General features: G+C 47.1%; 1 protein-coding gene across 1 annotated transcript in view; it reads left to right on the top strand.

The window, feature by feature from the left end:
* Nucleotides 1–12,990, top strand: part of LOC110070607 (uncharacterized) — a 94,102-nt gene that overhangs the window by 27,574 nt on the left and 53,538 nt on the right. The window contains exon 2 of the mRNA XM_078386432.1: nucleotides 6,256–6,340. The gene's annotated coding sequence lies outside the window, so the exon portion shown is untranslated. The remainder of the gene's footprint in view (nucleotides 1–6,255; nucleotides 6,341–12,990) is intronic.

Genomic DNA, 12,990 nt, shown 5'->3' with positions numbered 1-12,990 from the left:
TTCTCAGCTCCAGTGGTTCCTGGAGGAGACGGATTACCTGGATCCCTTTCAATCTGGCCATTTCAGGCCTGGTTAGATGAGAGAGACTGTAGCTTTGGTCCCTTTGGTGGATGACCTCGGCTGGGATCTGGACAAGGGGAGTGCGTGTCCCCTTTTGGTTCTGTTGGGCCTCTCCTGAGCGTTCGATACCATCGTTCACGGTGTCCTTCTGGGTCTTTTTCTCCAGGATTGGACTTGGGGGTATCTTTTTTATGGTGGATCTGGTCCTTCCTGGAGGGAAAAACCCAGCGGGTGATGCTGGGGGACTCCAGTTGGACACCCTGGCCTTTGACCCATGAGGTCCCTCGAGGATCTGTTTCCCCCCCCCCTATGAATGATTTCCTCAGTGGGGTTTCTAAAAAAAGTTTGTTCTGTTTTCCTGCTTGTTGCTTCGAATGTGTGTTTGGCATTGCTTTTGTATCCTATTTTTAGACCCATCTTAAAACTTGGATGTTCAAGCAGGCTTTCCCTCCAGATAACACTTAATCTTTTCTTTTTAATCTATTTTTGTTATATTGCCATCTTGAAAAATATGTCTACTGTTTATTGTTGGCTGCCTATTGTTATTGTTTAGTATGTTGGGGTTTTTTTTGTTATATGAACATTTTACTGTGTTTTTATATGTCTGGAAGCCACCTAGAGTGGTCATTTTGAACAGATAGGTGGGGTATAAATAAATAAATAAATAAATAAATAAATAAATAAATAAATAAATAAATAAATATGGTATTTCTTTGATTTTTCAAAAATTATTTGCCTGTTTCCTGTTTTTAATTTTAAATATTATCTTATGAAGAAAGCCATCCTGGGCTCTTTCTGAGGAGAGAGGAGGGGATATGAGAGAAAGAGAGAGAGAGAGAGAGAGACCCATCAATAATAATAATAATAATAATAATAATAATAATAATAATAATAATAATAATAATGATGATGATGATGATGATGACGATGACAATGATGATAACAACAACAACAACAACAGCAATAACAATAAAAACCCTTATGCCCAAAGGCTTCTTTTGAGAAGCTCAGCTTTCCTTCCTTCCTTCTCTTTCCTGAAGGTCGACAGGCAGGAAGCCGGGCATTGCTCTTGAGGAAAACCACTTCCGGAGCCTGGAGGCCACCACTGAGAAAGCCCCACTCCAGGGGGGTGGTTGTCTTGTCCTTTTTTGGGGTGCCCACCCCCCGTGCATAGGCCACACCTGGGTGGATGAGGTGGCCTGGGTGGGCGAGCAGAGGGAGGGACGCTCCCCGTCCAGTCAGGAGGGGCCCCACTGGGCCGGCCTTGCTCAGGGGACCCTGGCCCTTAGGATTCGGCCCAGATGCTGACCTTGCAGAAATCCCATCGCTGGAAAACAGGGGAAAATCTCTCAAACATATAGAAGCCTTGGAGAAAGAGGAGAAAGCGAGGGCAAAGAAGGGAGACTGCACGTTTTTTTTGGCCTCTTTTCCAGATCTGCTCCTTTTTGCTTTCAGAAGGATTTCCTGGCCTGTTTGGCCTTCCTCACAGGCAGAGCGGGAGGGATGCCCTTCTGTGTCTGTGTGTCTGTTTGTACCTGTCACTGGCACAGACTGACCCAGCCACCCCTTTCTCCAAGTGTGAATTCTTCTTGTCATGTTTGAACTTGCAGAGAGAGTCAGACCTTCCTTCCTTCCCTCCAAGGTTGGTGTATGATCTGGAGGAGCCAGCCGGGAGCTCCTGCCTCCCTCTTGCTCACCCAGGAGGACAGGTCCCGCCTTCCCCTCCAACGCCTCCTCATGGTGGATCCATCTCGGGCTGGCTTTCTTTCTACAGGGAGGGGTTGGCGCTGTCTATTCTGGGCGGCTCTCAAACACATAATAAAAATAATTAATATAAAATAACCTTTACCTACATTAGCACAAAACAGAATAGATAAAGAAAGAGAGAGAATTACGTAGAGTCTGGAGGGAAGGCCTGTCTATATAACCAGGTCTTGAGCTGGTTCTTGAAAGTGCCCGGCAAGGGGGCCAGACAAATCTCAGGGGAGAGCGTGTTCCAAAGCCTAGGAGCCACTGCTGAGAAGGCCCGGTGTCTTGTTTTTTCTTTCCGGGCCTCGCTCGGCGTTAGGCTCCTCAGTCGCCCCTCCTGGATAGATCGGGTGACACGAGTAGATCTAGGTGGGAGGAGTGCTGCCAAGTATTGAGGTCCTAAACTGGTTAGGGTTAGGGTTAGGGAATCAAATGGGCAGCCAATGCAGCCAGAGTGGGAGTAATATGTTGATGTTTCTTCACCCCACTAAGAAGTCTGGCCACTGCATTCTGCACCATTTGTAGTTTCCGCATTAATCTCAAAGGCAGCCCTATGTAGAGCTCATTACAGTGATCTGATCTCGGGATTACGAGAGCATAGACCAAGGTGGTGAGTGCACCAATGTCAAGAAAGGGACGCAGCCAGGCAATCCGCCAAAGATGGAAATAGGTGGTGTGGACCACTGACGCCACCTGGGATTCCATGGTGAGCACCCAGTCCAGATGTATCCCCAAGCTGCGAATCTCATTCTCAGCAGTGAGTCACCCCCCGAAAAGAGAGGGAGTTTCCCAAACCACTGACAGTGGGTCCACCCACCCTCAGGACCTCCATCTTCTCTGGGTTCAGCCTCACCCCATTTTCCTGCAGTACAGCCCCCCAGGCTGTACCCTAAATTACCCCAAATGGGGTAAAAGTGAAAATCCTGGGGGTAATGAGCAGAGCGCTACCCTTCCCCCCCTGCCCCTGCAGCCAAACCTCAAATTGTAAGCCACCTCTCCCTGTTACTTCCTGGTTGCAGCAGGCAGTTGTAAATCCTCCCTTGGTTCAGAGATCGGAGATAAGCCTGCTTAATTGGCTACAGCTGCGGAATAGACCCGATCAATCAATCCAGGGCTTTGAATGACCGCTTCCTCTGGAAATGAATGCAAGCAAGCAGGAGGTGGGAAAGGATCAAGTTAACGAGGGGAAGGAAGGTGCGAGAGACCCTAAATAAGATCATTTAAATGTATGGAGAAAATGGATGGATGGTGTGTGTGTGTGTGTGTGTGTAAGTGAGCGAGAGAGAGGGTTTGTGTGTGTGTGTGAGAGAGAGAGAGAGAGACTGACTATGAAAAAACTGAAAAAAGCTACAGGCAAGGCTTGAATTAAGGCAGGAAAAAAGGGTGGAGGGAGGGTGTTTGTGTGTGTGTGTGAGAGAGAGGGAGAGACTGACTCAAAACTATGAAAAAAGGAACAGGCAAGGCTTGAATTAAGGCGGGGGAAAGGGTGGAGGGAGGGTGGATGTGTGTGTGAGAGAGAGGGAGAGAGAGACTGACTCAAAACTATGAAAAGAATAGGCAAGTATTGAATTAAGGTGGGGAAAAGGGTGGCTTCATCAAATACTGTATCATTTCCTTTCTTTCAAATCAAGGGGGTAATGTTGGCTTATATAATTCTGGGAGGGGAGTAAAAGGTAAAAGAGTTCCCTGACCCCTGCACTAAACAATAAACAGTAACTATAATCAAATTAAATATAAAGTGCATAAAATACAAAAGGAGTGCATAAAGCAGTAAGTATTAAAACAGACAAATTAAATATGACAAAACAATTTAACATAAAGCAAAAATACCCATAAATTAAACTAAAATAAAATAAACAGTATAAAATAGAAAATGTATAAAAAGAAGCAAAAATTAAGCCCAGAAAATCCCCCCCCCCCTCAGTGCAACAAAATAATAGGTAGAGGATTAACTCCACAAGTTTTTCTCACTGTCCTGTTCTGTCCTGTTCTGTCTGGCAATCTTGTCTTTCCAAGAAGGTTTATTAGAACACTTGTGAGTCCGATCTTAAGTTTCAAATGAGTTTCAATGATAAGCAGAGAGAGAGAGAGAAGCAACATCAGGAAGGTTGGAAAATAAAATGGCGCTGTTGTAGCTTTTTCCCCCCAAACGAGTCGGTTCGCTTACAACTCCTTGCTGGTCTTGGGAAGGATTAGGGAACGAAGGACAAATGAAACAAAAAACACACAATACACAAAGAAGGGGGGGAAGGAGGAAAAGAGAGCCGACCGGTCACCGGTCCGCCATCTTAGGGGGCAGAGGAAAAGGAAGCCCTTAAAACAGCCGTCGCTTTTGGCTTCTTCGAGGATCCCGTTTCCAACAACCTGCAAGGTATCAGATCCCCACGAGACGGGGATTGAGTATGTCGTGGGAGGGGGAGTATATTTGCTCTGAAAGCCACAGTCCTCCTGCCTCACCTTTCCAGTCGCCTCTAGGAATCCATGTCTCTCTTGTCCTGCGTGCTTTCCCTCTAGGAATCCGTGTGTCTCTGATCTCTTGTCTCGGACGCTTACTCTCTAGGAATCTTCTCTCTCTGTTCAAGCCAACCAGAAAGTCCAACCTAAGAGACTTCCTCTCTAGGAATCCATCTCACGTCCCCACCCTTGGGGCTCCGCCCCTTCCGCTCTCTCCTCTCCCTCCTCCTCCTCCCCCTCCCGCCGCCCCTTCTTTCCATTCTGGAAAACGGGAAGAACCTGACAGCTGTCAAAGAGGGAAGGTGAGGAGCCGCTCCCAGGGGGTGGGTCGAGGTGGGAAGCTGGGAGTCCGGCCCCCTCCTCCTCCTGCCCCCCCACCTCTAGGATTCCCCCCCCCGGGGGAAAGGCTGCTTTGCAAGGAGGGGGCAGCTTTCTCGCGAGTTTCCCTGCCAGGAGGTGAGCAATCGGGGGTGTAATGGTGGGACGGGGGGGGGCTAAGGGGTTGCAGGGAGACATTAATGGGACAAAGCAAAAGAGGGAGAGAAGAAGGAGCATCCCCCGGGCTTTTTCTCTCCCCAAATTACTCTTTCCTACATACCAACACCCCCACCTTACCCTCCCTTTTGCCCAAGGCTTGCAAAAGTTACTTTAAGGCCCCCTGTCCTCGGGGGTGCAGGGAGGGTGGGTGGGAGGCGAGCTGCAAAAGAGGGATGCCGGGGTCCCAGAAATGTGGCTTTGGGAGGAGAACAGGGGAGGTCAGCTGGGCATGACGAAGCTCCCTTCCCTTCCAGATGCCTTCCCTGCCATCCTGAGCCTCTTCGGGATCCCCCTCCCCCTCCCTCTCTGGTTTTTGAAGGGGACTCTTTAAGAAGCACTTGGTTCAGTGGCTCTGGATCGAGAAGAGGGAGGGGCAGACCAGATCCCCCTCCTGACCAGATCCCAGGCTGGGGATCCACTACAGGTGAGTGGGTGGGTAGATTGGAGGGATTTCCTCCCTGTGTGTGTGTTGAAGGGGGCGGCATCCTGGTGGCACTGCAGGAAAAGCCTTTGTTTTATCCGGAGAGGAGAGCAAGGCAGAAAGAGGCCCAGGAAGGCCATGGGTTTGGGGCAGAGGCGGAAAGGAAACCCCCTCCAAAAAAGGAGAGGATCCTCTGGCCAGCACTCCTGGCAGCAAAGAAGAGGCTTTTCTGGGGGGGGGGCTTTCTCCTGGATGTGCCATTCAGAGCCGTCCAGTTTAAAAAAGGCCCCTCCCTCCCTCCCAGCTGTTCCTCCATCCGCTGCTCCTTTCTCTGCCCCACCGGATGGAAGCAGGAGAAAGGCAGCCCTCCAGAGGGAAAGTGTTTGCTCTTCCTTCCTCCCGGGATCTCTCCAGAGGGATCCTTTGGCTTCTTCTCTTCTCCCAGCGAGGGGGAGTGAAGACGGAGCTGATCTCTTCCGGTTCTTCCCAGGACTGAATGAGAAGAGATGAAATGCCAGATCCCTCCAGCCTTTGGAAGGCAGGTCAGCTCTTTTTATTGCCATAAGAGGCACCAACACTTGGGTGACCCTTTTCCCAAAGTTTCCCAGGGAGAGAAGTGGTTTCCCCCTTTCTGGGACGGTGGGGCTGCCCAAGGCAACCCTGGCTGGCTCTTCTCATGGGAGGGGGCCCGCGGGGGGGAATCGAACACCCAACCTCCAGCTCTGCAGCCACAGATCCAAAACCCCAGAGCTCTCCAGCCAGCTACTCTCCTGTGAGCAGAAAGCAGTTTCTTTTTGCAGCTTGGATAAGGATGTCGGAGCATTTGAGCCCCATCGCTGACAGCCCCAGGATCCTTTGGGGAGGGGGCCAACCCCCCCCAGGTCTCCCATGACCACTCTCGGGGGACTGAGAGGCCACTGAGATGGGCTTGACCTGACCTGTTCTTCTCTGCCCCTCGCAGAGGACTAGTCAGGTGTGAAACCTCTCTCTTCTTCCTTTCACTTTGGTTCTGTTCTTTCTGCTTTGTTTTGTAGCCTGTGAAGTGACTTCCAGTCAACCCGAGGGGGGGAAAGACTTTTGGTTTGCCAAAGACAAGACCCAGAAGGATACACACGACTGGTGAGTTTCTCAGGCCAAGGGGCGCTTTGAGCCCAGGTTGCAGGAGACCACATTTGCTTATCTACCACGCTGCTCCTCTGAACATGTGCAGACTGTTGTTATTATTCCTTTAGTTCCCAATCCTGCTCGACTCAACCCTGTATTAACTGCTGTGGGTGAGACGCAGCTTGGTGTGGGGCTCTCCCGAATATCTCCTTCCAAGCTGCTCCTCCGTGGGGGGTTCTTTTGGAGAGGGAAAGGTGGAAGAGAACCTTTCTACTTTATAAAAACATTGATAAACTAACAAAAATCCAGAATCATGAAGTTTGAAGAGGCCTCTGAGGCCATTGAGTCCAATCACCTGCACACTGTAGGTCTCCTCCTTTTAATGGCTCCTGAAATAATGTTTGTCCTTTTTGTAGCCACATCACAAGGCTGGCTCCTATTCAGCTTGTGATTTATAATGATTCCAAGGTTCTTCTTGCTTGTAGTAATGCTGAGACAGTTATCTCCGATCTTCTCACTGTGCATTTGGTTTCTATTTCCAAGGTGCAGTATTTTTCACTTACCCTGTTGAATTTCATTCATAAAAATCATAGAAAAGTGAAGTTGGGAGGGGCCTACAAGGCCATAAAGCCCAACGCCCTGCTCAAGGCAGGAAATCTAAGTTTCTCTTAGAGAGATAGAGCTTCGTGTCTTTTGCATATTGGTGACACAAAGCTCCATAACACCTGATGACGTCCCCCAGCGGCTTCATATAGATATGAAATAGCATTGTGGAGATAATTAACCCCTGCGGGACTCCACAACTGAGAGTCCACAGAGCGGACAGCATCTCCCCAAGCTGAACTCTCTGGGGACGGTCCCTGAGGTAGGACCGAAGCCTGGCCAAGGCCTGTCCCCCCCCCCATCCCTAAGCCCGAGATTCTCCCCAGGAGGATGCTGTAGTCAATGGTATCAAAGGCCACTGAAAGATCGAGGAGGACCAACAAGGACGTCTTGCCCCAGTCATCTTGAAAGGCTCCATGCCATGACGTGGCCTAAAAACCAAGGGCCTTGGTTTCCTCCAAGAGAGCCTGAAGCTGAATGACATTGAAATCACCCAGAACCAAGACTCTGGGGGACCTCAGTGCTGCCACAGACATGACGTCCACCAGCTCCGGAAAAGGGAGTGCTGGATCGTGGGGAGAAAAGGAAAACCAGCCCCATCCCAAATCCATCCCTGGTCCCCACTGAAATGTGGAGGGTCTCGCGGCCTGGGATGCTCAAGGCAGAGAGTCTAACCGGGATGGCATATCCGAGTGGGCAAAGTCGTAAAAGGTAACGCTGCCTTCTGCACCCAAATAGGGCTCAGTTGGACAAGCTCAATCTATTAAATCATCCAGGATTAAATCCTGGAGTCATTGGGTTTTATTTGACATGGATCTGGCGTTTAACAACATCACGGATAGAGTGGAGTCTGTTACCCCATGTACGTTATGGTCTTCTACTCTAATGGAGAGATAGAGATCCGAGTTCCCAAGAAGCTGGCCCATAAGAAGAGACTGAACAACTACTTATAGTTTTCCATTTATTCATGTAACATTTATTATATTTCCAATGCATATAATGGTATACCAGATATCAAGAGACGTCTAACTCACTCATTCATCCTATACTTACATACCGACCCTGAAGTCTCTCAGTTGACAGAAAGGTGATTGCTTCGCTGTCTCTTGGTGATCAGCCGTAGACACAAAAGTGTGGATGCCCAGTTGCAGCGCTGTCCTGGAGCACACCAGCCATGGAAATATCCCTAACTTTTATAGTAAATGAGAGTAAACATGTTGACCAAAAGTCCTCTTCCTGAATGAGTCATTTTCCAGCTTCTACTTTTTCCCAAGGAAAACCCAAAACAGATCTTGGTCTATTTATTTATTGCATTTATACCCCGCCCATCTAGTCAATTGACTACTCTGGGTGGTTTTTAACATGTATAATAAAACATTATAAAAATAACGTTATAAACATCAATAATCAAATTGTTCAAGATGGAAAGAATAAGAAGAAATAAATCAAATAATAACTGGCGGGAAGGCCTGCCTAAACAGCCAGGTTTTCAATTGGCTTTTAAAAATGCCCAGCGAGGGGGCCGCACAAATCTCAGGAGGATGATTATTCCAGAGGCGAGGAGCAACCACTGAGAAGGCCTGGTTTCTTGTTTGTTCCTTCTGGACCTCCCTCGGCATCAGGCTTCTCAGCCTCACCTCCTGACTAGATCGGGTGATACGGGTAGATTTCAGTGGGAGTAGGCGTTCCACCAAATACAGTATTGACGCCCTAAACTTTTTAAGGCTTTGTATGTAAGCATTAAAACTTTGAAGTCAACACGGAACCGAATGGGCAGCCAATGCAAGGCGGCCAGACTAGGAGAGATATGATGGTATTTTCTCGCTCCGCTAAGGAGTCTGGCAGCCCCATTTTGCACCATTTGGAGTTTCCGCATCCGCCTCAAATGTAGTTCCACATAGAGTACATAACAGTGGTCTAATCTCTAGATTACGAGTGCATGTAGCAAAGTGGTGAGTGCCCCAACATCAAGATATCTGTCCCAGATGAAAAAAAGCAGTACGGACCACTGACGCCACCTGAGTTTCCATGGTGAGTGCTGGGTCCAGGTGGATCCCCAAGCTGCGAACGTGTCACATTCCCAGGGGTTACAACAGCAGAGTCCAATAAACCAGTCCTATGTCAGGAATTCAGGGATTGCAGAGCCGATATCCAAAAACCAAAGCCAACTGACACAACATAGTCCAGGGTCAGAGTCCAAAGCTAAAACGCACATCGTAGTCCAGGGTCCAAAGCCAAAAGTCCAGAGAACAAGGTTCAAGGTTGTCAGGTGCGTGGATGCAAGCCAGAGGTTTGACTTGTTGCTTCCACGGATTTTCAGCCATCTGAGAGCTGTTTATTTAGTAAAACAGCTCCTTGAACTGTTGGAAGCCTTTTCATCCTGTCAGAACTCAGGGCTAATTGATCGGATCTTTCTGCGGGCAGCCTTCAAGCGAATTTCTGACCTTTTTGGCATGAGTCTTCCCCAAAGCCTGGCCCTCAGCCTGTCTACTGGGGGAGGAGAATCTGGAGGCAATTCAGGTGTTTGTATTTCTAATTGCTCAGCATTCTCCTCAGCTACAGTTAACCCTTCAGGTTCCAGATCATCGGCTGCACTCATGACATTGTCCTGGCTTGGAGTTTTTTGAGGGATAAGTAATCTTAAAGATGAAATTAGAAATGTTTATGATGAGTATTGGATAGGTGGGTACACAGGTGAAAGAATTGATAGAGATTTCATAGATGGCACTTCAAAGCTGGTGAAAAGAATGCAAGAAATGAATTCTAGATTTACAAGGCTATAGGTAATCTGAAGTCCCTGATCTATACATGGAGCAGAGAAATACTGTATAACAAAAATTGGAAGTTACTTGCTGAATATTTTAAATCTTTGATAAATGCATATAACATTTAAATTAAAATAAGTATCTTATTTATATATTTATTTATTTAACTTATATGCCATCCACTCTACTCAAAGGTCTTTTGATTATAATTGTTTAGAAGTTATTGATGCTAAGACAGAAATATAAAGACACTAAATAATATATGAATCATTGTGTAGTTAAGAATTGTTTGAATATAAGATCAATATACAGTGGTGCCTCGCACAGCGAGGTTAATCCGTTCCGGATTAACCCTCGCTGTGTGAAACATCGCTGTACGGAAAGAAAAAAGCCATTGGAATGCATTAAACTTAGTTTAATGCGTTCCAATCGGCTGATTTACTCACTGTACAGCGATGTTCCTCTATGGCTGGCAGCCATTTTCACGCCCTCCCCTCGCTTAACGAGGGCGCAAAAACACTGCACGCGGCCATTTTGAAGCCGTGGAACAACTGATCGGCAGGTCGCAAAGCGAAGGTCAGTAAGCGAACTGCTTACCGACCTTCGCTCTGTGATTTTCGCCCATTGGGGCCGTCGCTCTGCGATCTCATTAGCGATCGGAAAAACATCCCTGTAGAGTGAATTCATCGCTCTACGGGGTGCTCGTTGTACGAGGCACCACTGTAGGTCTAAGTTTACATTTTAGATAATGTATGTATGGTAATCATTATAAAGCTAGGAAGTCACATTTTGATCTTAATACAGTAATGGTCTAAATATGTTAGTAGGGTAATATGGTGCATGTAGTCAGAATTATATACTAGATAGATATGGCCTAAATATGTTAGTAGGGTAATATGGTTTACGTAGTCAGAATTATATACAGTGGGGTCTCGACTTACGAACTTAATCTGTATTGGAAGGCAGTTCTCAGGTCGAAAAGTTCTTAAGTCGAATCTGCATTTCCCATAGGAATGCATTGAAAACCATTTAATCCGTATCTGCTCTTTTCGTCCATAGAAACTAATGGGAAGCTGCTATTCTGCCTTCTGCCACTAGAGGGGGATATATATTTTTCTTTTTTCCTTTTAACCTAAGATGACTTAGCTTTTTAAAAAAGGAAAAAAAGACTTCGTAACTCGAATCTAAGTTCGTAAGTCGAGTCCATATATTCCTATGAGAGCAGTTCGTAAGTCGAAACATTCGTATGTCGAGCCGTTCGTAAGTCGAGACCCCACTGTACCAGATGGATATATGGAAATTATATCCCTGTATATATGTTTGTGTTTGTTTTGTATGTCTGTTTGTGTTATTAAAAAAAAATACCGAGAGGAAGATAGACATTAAACCCAGTAATCCTATTCAATTACACCTTTTGTTCTGGCTGGCTGGAGGAGGTAAAGTCTCTGTTATCTAAGTGCAATGGGGAGGGAGGGGTGATAGGGAGACCTTTTGCCTATGCTCTTTTTTATTTTTATTTTGTTTAGTTTTTCTTAAATTGTTTTCTTTTTGCATAATTCTATATGAGTTATAGTGTTAATTGTTAATTTGTTTATATTCTTGCTGATGTCTGATTAATCTGTATTGCATTTATTATGTTACATTTTGTTTATTTTGTTTGATCATTTATTTGATTGTTAATTCTGTTACTAATTATCAGCTACTCTTCAGTTGTTAAATCTTTTGGTTTCTTTTTTCTTTCTTGGTTGGCATAGAGTGGAAGTCTTGCCCTTCCCCCAGAGGATGACTTTTTAACATCAGAGTGATTTCTGGCAGAGGGAGATACGGTGAAGGTGCTGTTGCCATTCATTCCAGAGGAAGGGTGAACAGATGCCTGAAATATGTTCACTGTTCTGGCACTGTGACCTCCTGCCAGACGCGAGGTACTCAACTCAGCCAGCCCTCCACTCTAAACCTGGTGTTGTTGAATTCCAGATCTGTATCAAACAAGTCCCAGATTATACAAGATCTGATTCTGGAGGAGGATGCAGGTCTGGCATGCATAACCAAAACATGGATGGGCAGGGAAGGGAGCGTCCCCCTGACTCTTGCCTGCCCTCCCCCAGTTATGCAGTCCAACACCAGGGTAGACTGGAGGGGTGGGGTGGAGGAGTTAAAAAAACACCCTTCAGGTTGCTAGGTGCTCTGCTCTGATGACACCGGGTCTAGAGGCCCTCCACATTTCGATTGGGGCCAGGGATGGTATACGGTTACTGCGCTCCCTGCAACCCAGTCATTTCGTCTCCCTGGCACTGTTGGGGTCCACCAGTCTTTTGATCTTTGGTGACTTCAATGTGCATGTGAAGGTGGAAGTTTCCAGTCCAGCTCTTGAGTTCTTGGAGACCATGGCCTCCTTGGACATGTTCTGACATGTCAACGGCCCTACCCACGTGGGTGGCCACACACCCACTGAGCAGAGTGAGTGTGCTTTGATGGTGACTGACCTAGTGCCTGTCCCCTTGTCATGGTTGGATCATTGCCTAATTAAATGCAATCTTGCAGTGGCTTTCCCTCCCTGCAGGGACCAAGGACCTGTTTTAATGGTTCACCCTTGAAGGTTATTGGATCCTATAGGACTCCAGGACACCATGAGAGGGATTATGGCTGATTTGAATGGCTCTCCTGTCAAGGCTGTGGTTGATAGCTGGCTGGCCGCTGCAACCAGGGCTGTTGATATGATCGCAGCTAAATGCCCTCTCTGTCGCAGAGATCACCCTTCACCCTGGTTTAATCCAGAGCTCCAATCAATGAAGCGAAATAGGAGAAGGCTAGAGTGCATATGCAGGTGAAACCCGATGGAAAATAATTAAATAGCTGTCAGGATCACGACTAACTCTACCAATCTAAGGTGAAGGCTGCTAGTAAAATTACTTCGCTGTCTGGAAAGTGAAGCCTCCAACCAGCAGGTGGAACTTTTCCTTACGGTTCGTGATCTATCCGGAGTTGGTCATAGTGATTGGCCTCCCACTAGCATGTCACCTGACCAATTTGCAGCCTTTTAAAAAAATCAAAAGTGGAGGCCATCTGCTGGGATCTTACGCCCTATTTGAAAACAGTAGATTGAGCTGAGATGTCCTCAAGGAGACACTCGTTAGGCCCATTATGAAGAAACCAAGCTTGGCGGCGGACGATATTGGTAATTATAGACCCGTCACCAATGTTTCTTAGCAAGGTAGTCGAGAGGGTGGTGGCTGACTACAGACTCTTCTGGATCCATTCCAGTTGGGCTTCAGGCTGTGTCATGGCACGGAAACAGCA

The sequence above is a fragment of the Pogona vitticeps genome, chromosome 2 (genome assembly GCF_051106095.1).
Source record: "Pogona vitticeps strain Pit_001003342236 chromosome 2, PviZW2.1, whole genome shotgun sequence".
NCBI classification, from domain to species: domain Eukaryota; kingdom Metazoa; phylum Chordata; class Lepidosauria; order Squamata; family Agamidae; genus Pogona; species Pogona vitticeps.
The sequence above is the reverse complement of the archived record's forward strand: the minus strand, read 5'-3'. Positions and strand labels throughout refer to the sequence as shown.